The sequence below is a fragment of the Triticum aestivum genome, chromosome 2B (assembly GCF_018294505.1).
Source record: "Triticum aestivum cultivar Chinese Spring chromosome 2B, IWGSC CS RefSeq v2.1, whole genome shotgun sequence".
Lineage (NCBI taxonomy): Eukaryota > Viridiplantae > Streptophyta > Magnoliopsida > Poales > Poaceae > Triticum > Triticum aestivum.
Window position 1 is genome coordinate 773,398,825 of NC_057798.1, and position 8,336 is coordinate 773,407,160.

The window sequence follows — 8,336 nt, forward strand, 5'->3', positions numbered from 1 at the left end:
ACACTTGTGCTTCAAAGTAGCACCTTGTACTTCATGTAGTGAGTCTCATATATTGTGCTTCAAAGTAGCACCTTGTTCCTCATGTAGTGAGTCTCATAAGTTGTCTTTTTATACTAGTGGGAATTTTTTATTATAGAACTTGGCTTGTATATTCCTACGATGGGCTTCCTCAAATGCCCTAGGTCTTCGTGAGCAAGCGAGTTGGATGCACACCCACTAGTTTTCTTTTGTTGAGCATTGATAACTTTAGTGCATTTGTTGCATGGCAATCCCTACTCCTCATGTTGACATCAATTGATGGGCATCTCCATAGCCCGTTGATTAGGCTCGTCAATGTGAGACTTTCTCCTTTTTTGTCTTCTCCACACAATCCTCATCATCATATTCTATTCCACCCATAGTGCTATATTCATGGCTCACGCTCATGTATTGCGTGAAGGTTGAAAAAGTTTGAGATTATTTAAGTATGAAACAATTGCTTGGCTTGTCATTGGGGGTATAGAAGTTGGGAACATCTTTGTGTGACGAAAATGAAGCATAGCCTAACTATATGATTTTGTAGGGATGAACTTTCTTTTGCCATGTTATTTTGAGAAGACATGATTGCTTTAATTAGTATGCTTGAAGTATTATTATTTTTGTGTCAATATGAACTTTTGTCTTGAATCTTTCGGATCTGAATATTCATATCACAATTAAGAAGATTTACATTGAAATTATGCCAAAGTGTCACTCCGCATCAAAAATTCTTTTTTATCATTTACCTACTCGAGGACAAGCTGGAATTAAGCTTGGGGATGCCTGATACGTCTCCAACGTATCTATAATTTTTGATTGCTCCATGCTACTTTATCTACTGTTTTGGACTATATTGTGCTTTATTTTCCACTTTTATATTAGTTTTGGGACTAACCTATTAACCGGAGGCCCAGCCCAGAATTGCTGTTTTTTTGCCTTTTTCAGTATTTTGAAGAAACAGAATATCAAACGGTGTCCAAACGGAATGAAACCTTCAGGATCGTGATTTTCCAACCGAACGTGATCCAGGAGACTTGGACCATACTCCAAGTAGTGCCCGAGGAGGTCACGAGGGTGGAGGGCGCCCCCCTAGGTGCGCCCCCCTACCTCATGGGCCCCTCGGAACTCCACCGACGTACTCCATCCTCCTATATATACCTACGTATCCCCGAACGATCAGAACAGGAGCCAAAAACCTAATTCCACCGCCGCAACCTTCTGTATCCACGAGATCCCATCTTGGGGCCTGTTCCGGAGCTCCGCCGGTGGGGGCATCCACCACGGAGGGCTTCTACATCATCACCATAGCCCCTCCGATGAAGTGTGAGTAGTTTACTTCAGACCTTCGGGTCCATAGCTAGTAGCTAGATGGCTTCTTCTCTCTTTTTGGATCTCAATACAATGTTCTCCCCTCTCTCGTGGATATCTATTCGATGTAATCTTATTTTTGTCGTGTGTTTGTTGAGACCGATGAATTGTGGGTTTATGATCCAGTATTATCTATGGAAAATATTTGATTCTTCTCTGAATTCTTTTATGTATAATTGAGTTATCTTTGCAAGTCTCTTCGAATTATCCTTTTTGGTTTGGCCAACTAGATTGGTAGTTCTTGCAATGGGAGAAGTGCTTAGCTTTGGGTTCAATCTTGCGGTGTCCTTACCCAATGACAGAAGGGGCAGCAAGGCACGTATTGTATTGTTGCCATCGAGGACAACAAGATGTTTTTTTTATCATATTGCATGAATGTATACCTCTACATCATGTCATCTTGCTTACAGCGTTACTCTGTTTTTAACTTAATACTCTAGATGCATGCTGGATAGCGGTCGATGAGTGGAGTAATAGTAGTAGATGTAGAATCGTTTCGATCTACTTGTTTTGGACGTGTTGCCTATATACATGATCATTGCCTAGATATACTCATAACTATGCTCAATTCTGTCAATTGCTCAACAGTAATTTGTTCACCCACCGTAGAATACTTATGCTCTTGAGAGAAGCCACTAGTGAAACCTATGGCCCCCGGGTCTATTCTCATCATATCAATCTATATCACTTTATTTACTTGCTTTTTTTTACTTTGCCTTTACTTTTTACTTTGCATCTATCTATCAAAAATACCAAAAATATTATCTCTATCAGATCTCACTCTCGTAAGTGACCGTGAAGGGATTGACAACCCCTAAGCGTTGGTTGCGAGTTGCTATCGTTTTGTGTAGGTACGAGGGACTTGTGCATGGTCTCCTGCTGGATTGATACCTTGGTTCTCAAAAACTGAGGGAAATACTTACGCTACTTTGCTGCATCATCCTCTCCTCTTCGGGGAAATCCAACACAGTGCTCAAGAGGTAGCATCAACGTCGGTACACGTGCCGCTCAAAACATGGCTTTGTGCTAGCAACGTCCGCCCTCGCCGTCACGCCTCGTCGATGTTGACAGCGTTGATGTAGTCGGTGTTGGGGTAGCATGGATCCTGCTTGGCTCGGTCTTCTTGACGATGTAGCGGCTTCGTTGGGGTACGCAAGGGGTTGCCTCGCGGGAGTATTCTTTTGTGGAGACTATCGTCAGTGTAAAACCAACGCACACTCGCATCGGCATGGCCGGTGTGGTTGGTGTCTCGTCTCGACTATACACCGAGGTTACGGTAGTCTATGGAGACAAAGACTCCGCCTCACAAGGCCGTGAGAGGTAACGTCTTAGAGGGGCGTGGTGGATGCCTCGTCTTGGCTAGACGCCGTATTTGGTGGTCTGCCAAAACAAGGATCACGCCACAAGGCCCAAGAAAAGTGGCATCATCGTCGGGCATGGTTGATGCCCTGTCCCAGCTAGACGCCGTATTCGGTGGTCTGCTAAGACAAGGATCTTGCCACCCGTACGACAAACGAGACCTGATGCAATGAAGGGTGCACCTCGTCTTGGGTGGACGCCGTATTCGGTGGTCCACCAAGACAAGGGCAAAGCGTCGTGGTGCTGAAGAAAGGTGGCGTCATGGAAGGTCGTGGTTGATGCCCCGTCCTAGCTAGACGCCGTATTCGGTGGTCTGCTAAGACAAGGAGCACGCCGAGACCTGTACACCATGAAGACTGCACCTCATCTCAGCTGGACGTCGTATTCGGTGGTCCGTGAAGACAAAGGAAACATGTCGCGGGATCGTGGTAAGGGTCGGTGAAGACATGTCATCACGTAGCACCATCGTCTTCGTATCGCGGGCTCCGTATTGCGGGCAGCATCGGGGGCGTGTGTCATCTTCATGGGCTCCGGATCGCGGGCTCTGTCTTGATGAGGTAGACATCGGTGGTGTCGTCCCGTGAGGTCCACGCCTCCGTCCACCGCGGCACCAGCTTGATGATGTTGATGATGAACGTCGTCCTAGCAAGCTCACTGTCGCCATTCACCATGGCACAGCGGCGGCATCCTCGCTAGCTCCAGGCCTCCATCCTTCATAGCTCTAGTTTGATGAAGAAAATGACGGACGTTGTCCTAGCAAGCTCTGAGCCGCCATCCTCTGCGGCACGCGGCGGCATCCCCGCGAGCTTCACGCCTCCGGGCTCCACGCCACGATCCTGTACGGTACCAGGTTGATGTTGGCGAGGGGCGTCGTGTCGGCGGGCTCACGCCACCATCCTCCATGGCACCGGCTTGATGACGAAGTTGAGGGCGTCGTTTGGGCGAGCTCCACACCTCCGTCCTCCATGGTGCCAGCGTGATGACGAAGTCGAGGGCGTCGTTCGAGCGAGCTCCACGCCTCCGTCCTCCATGGCGCCGGCTTGATGACGAAGTCAAGGGTGTCGTTCGGGCGAGCTCCACGCATTTGTCCTCCATGGCACCGGCTTGACGAAGTAGATGGCGGTCGGCCTCCCAATAGGCTTGACGCCGCCTCCTTGCTATGTGCGTCCATGGGTGAGTGTGCTCCCATGTGTGAGTGTGCCATATTAGCCGCTGCTTCGTCTGCCGCATCCGGGTGCGTGATGATCTACACACATAGAAAAAGAACAAGATTATTGCACCGCCGGCCGTGGGTGCGTTCATCTGCTCGCCACTACTCTGCTTCCGTGTGAGGGTGCCCTCTCCGTACTCCCTTGGCGCATGCGCCGTTGCATGGGGGGCGCCCTCCGGTCTCCTCGACGCTGCCACCAGGAGCGCGGGAGCCTTCTCTTGTTGCCTACGTGAGGTACTCTTTTGGTGCACTGCGTTACTTGTGTCTCCCTTGCAAGTTGTGTTCTTGCGTGAGGTTCTCCGTCCGTGAGTCTTGCGGCCGGCTGCGTGAGATGTGTGCTTGCTCCCTGCATACACAAAATAAATATAGATGTACTATCTGGCCTCCACGGATCCTTCTTGGCGCATGCACTGCCGTCATTGCCCGGCGAGCGTGCCGCCGCCGTGGGCTCGACCTTCCTATTGTTCTCGACACTGCCGCCAGGGCGCATCTTCTGCCTCCCTCCTGTGCCTCCGAGAGCGCGTCTGCTTCTTTCTTCATCTTTTCTTGTGCGTGAGGTTCTTCTTCTCCACCTATGCGGGATGTGTTCTCCGAGGTGAGCTCCATCTGTCGGATCTCCTTGTATGAAGGCCATCCTGCAAGAAAGTGGATATAACACAAGAAGGAGATACGTCATTATGCCTCTCCGAGCGCGCATGTTGTCACCGGTGCGCCCGTCCAGCCAGGCAGTGTACTACCGGGCGCGGCCGCTGGGCAGGGCCAAGCACGCATGTTACCCGGCGAGTCCGCCGCAACCGTCGGATGGTCCTCCCTATCTGCTGGGCGCGGCCGCTACAAGAGCGTCCTCCTTCCGCCTCCTCTGTACGTCGACGCTGCCGCCCTTGGGCGCGTTCTCTTCCGGTGGCTGGTGGGTTCCTCTCCTCTTGCGTGGGTTGTCCCTTCTGGGTGCCAAAGTCCTGGGGTATTTATAGGCTGCGAAGCTAAGAGCATCTCCAGCCGTTGGCCCCCCAGGGGACACCTAAAATCACCGCCTGGGGGTGACCCGGCGCAAAAAATGGGCCTGGGGGCGAGTTGGCCCCCAGCCACCGCCCCCAGGGCCGGCCCCAGGCGCGGAAAAAAACCGTGTTGCAAATTTAGGCAAAGTTCGGATAAAACACGCCAAATTTCGGCAAACTTGGGCTTATATTCGTCGATTTAAGTCGAGTAGTCGCCATTACATGTAAAAGCTAATCAAAAAAAACTTGCTGAAGGCCGAGAAGTCGCCGTCGTCGCCACCATCGTCGGTCTTCTCCTCCTTGACTCGGGCGCCCCTGCTGGACCCCTCCCCGGCTGGTGGCGGCGGCGGCACGTCGTCCTCGTCGTCGTTGTCGTCGATGATGACGACTCCTCCTTCGTCGCAGCCTCGGCGGCGCTGCGCGAAGCACCGCAGAGCGGCGCACTGGCGGTCGCTCGCCATCTTCATGGAGTCCTGGCGTGCCCATTCGAGGGCCGCGTCATTGTCGAGCTCGACCTCGCCGTGCTCCGTCTTCATCAGCACCAGCCCTGGCTCCATCTTCACCGGCGCGAGACCCGGCTCCGTCTTCGGTTTGACGAAGCGCGAGGGAGGAGCCGACGAGGAGGGGCGCCGGCCTCCCTCGCTGATGACAATGCCGGCGCTGCGAGTGCGCCGGCCGAGCGGCTTCTCTGCCGCGTGCTCGACCTTGATGCCGAGCAGCGTCGGCGTGTTGGAGGATTGGGAGGAAGAGCGCGACGAGGAAGAAGAGGAGGAGGAGCCGAACCTCCTTGGCGCCCACTGCCCGTCGCGTCGGCGGTGCGCCGGGGCGGCCGCCCTCGCCGGGGTGTACGCCAACGGTGGGTTGTTGCCGCTCTCTAGGTGCGTCAGCACGCCCTCAAGCGTGCGGCCGGGGCGCCCCACCACAGGTGGCGTCCCTCGCCGTTCTTGATGCCGCCGACCACCGGCGCCCCGTTGGTGGACGCCAGCCGCCGCTGCTGGCGGCGTTCGAAGTACGCCGCCCAAGCCCCGTGGTTGTCGGCTGCGTACTGGGAGAGGGAGAGCTCGGCGTCGGTGAGGAAGGAGCGCGCGATCTCGACCTCGTCGGCGAAGTAGGATGGCTTGGCGACGGCGTCCGGCAACGGGGGAATGGGCACTCCCCCATTGCTGAGCCTCCAGCCCGTCGGCCCGGCGCGCATGTCCGGCGGCGCCGGGATGTTCGCCTGGAATAGGAGCCAGGACTCCTGTTCACGGAGCGAACGGCAGCCGAAGCCGTTGGCCGCCGCCTCGTCTCCGGGGAAACGCTTGGCCATCGGGGAGAAGAGATCGGCGGGAGAGAAGAGCTCGGCGGCAGCGCTCGGGAGAGGTGGAGAGGTGGTACTCATCATAGGCGAGCGAGGCCATATATAGCCGCGCCGCGTCCGTGTGTACGCGTCCGAGGGAGGGTGGTGCCGGCGCGCGTCGCCGCCCCGTGATGCGCCGCCCGTGAGGAATCAATGGCAAAGCTGACCGGCGGCAGCCTTGCCATTAATTCCCCGCGGGAAACCGAGGCGTCGGGAGAAGACGAGGCGGGCGGTGTCGCTGACGCGGCTGGACCACGGCTCTTTCGCGCCAAAAACGATTCGCCCGGCGGCCCCGAGCGCCCCCCAGCGCGCCGGGTTCGGGTTGGGTCCGCCGACGCCAATTTTGGCCCGAGCCGGCGAAAAATGGGCCACTGAGGACGCGACTGGACCGATTTTTTGACGCCGGCGGCCGAAAAATTGACTGAGAGACCTTGTTGGGGGCACGGCTGGAGATGCTCTAAGGTTGGATGGATGGAACGTGAAGCTCGGCCGCCGATTTCTTTCCTTCTTTCTTTCTTCTTGACGCCCAAGTCTATTCCTTTCCAAAGGCGCCGCTATTTCTTTCCTTGTTCATCTCACGTACTCATCTTGCCAAAGAAAATCGATTCCATAGCTAGCCTCGTACGCGCTCAAGCCAACACATGCCTATATTTCATGTATGTATGTATACTTCAGGTTGCGAGTATTCGGATATGTATAAAAACAAGCTTGCCGGCCGCAGATACCCGAATACATACACACAGTGTATATGTAAGAACTCTAGCCGTACCAAGTGTTGTCACGTGCGTGCATTGCATGTGCGTATGCATGTAATGGTGCTGGGCCAATTAACTAGTCGGCCTTTAGCCCATTAACCATTACTTTGGGCCAGGAGTACTTCACCCGTACGAGCACATGCAATATAGATGCGTACACATAGACGGAATCGAACCCGCGACCCCTCGGGTGTTAGCACCACGCTCTAGCCATACGGCCATCGATCCTTTTGTACAGGATTCCTTTACTTTTCTTCTCTTATTGCATTTTCGCTTCGGTTTTTATTTCTTTTTCTTGTTTTTTTCTTTTTTCTGATCCTTTTTTGTTTTCTTTAATGCACGCTTTTTAAAGATTCATAAATCTTTTTTTCTAAATTCACGAATTTTGTTTCATATTCGATGAACTTTTTTCAAAAGCATTCAATTTTTTAAAAAAATCATTGAACTTACTTTTCCGAAATTTTGCCAAATTTGATGAACTTTTTTTCAAATCCGATGAACTATTTTTTCAAATTGGATGAACTTTTTTTCAAATTTGATGAATTTTTTTCAAATTTGATGAACATTTTGCAAATTCGATGAACCTTTTTTCAAATCTGATGAACTATTTTTTCAAATTTGATGAACTTTTTCCAAATTTGCTGAAATTTTTTCAAATTTGACAAACTTTTTTTGAAATCCGATGAACTTTTTTTCATATCCGATGAACTTCTCCAGATTTGATGAACTTTTTTTGAAATCCGTTGAACTATTTTTTTCAACTTTGATGAACTTTTTTTCGAATCCGATGTTTTTTTTAAATTGATGATTTTTTTCAGATTCGATGAACTTTTTCTCAGATTCGATGAAGTTTTTCCAGTTTTGATGAACTTTTCTCAAATTTGATGAACATTTTTTTAGATGCGATGAACTTTCTTCAAATTTGATTAACTTTTAAAAAAACAATGATTTTTTTCAAATTTTAAAAAAACTCATGCATTTTGAAAAAAAATCACGTATTTAGCAAAAAAGGAAAGAAAGAAGGCGAACAAAACCGTTACATAAAAAGAGAAAAAAAGATTTAAAAAACAGTTTGCGGAAGGGTCTGAGGTTCTCGAGCTGCAGAAAGAATAAAAGGAAGCCGACGAAGGAAGTAAGCATATGTCTTACCATGTCGTAGTGGTTGGTGCACCCGGAAGTGGTTCGTGAGGTCTAGTGTTCGAGTCTTGTTACCGACGTATAGTGTTTGCAGTTTCTGGCAGAAAGGGAAAAACAAATGGGCCGGCCCATTACGCGCCCCTGCGAGCGCGAGT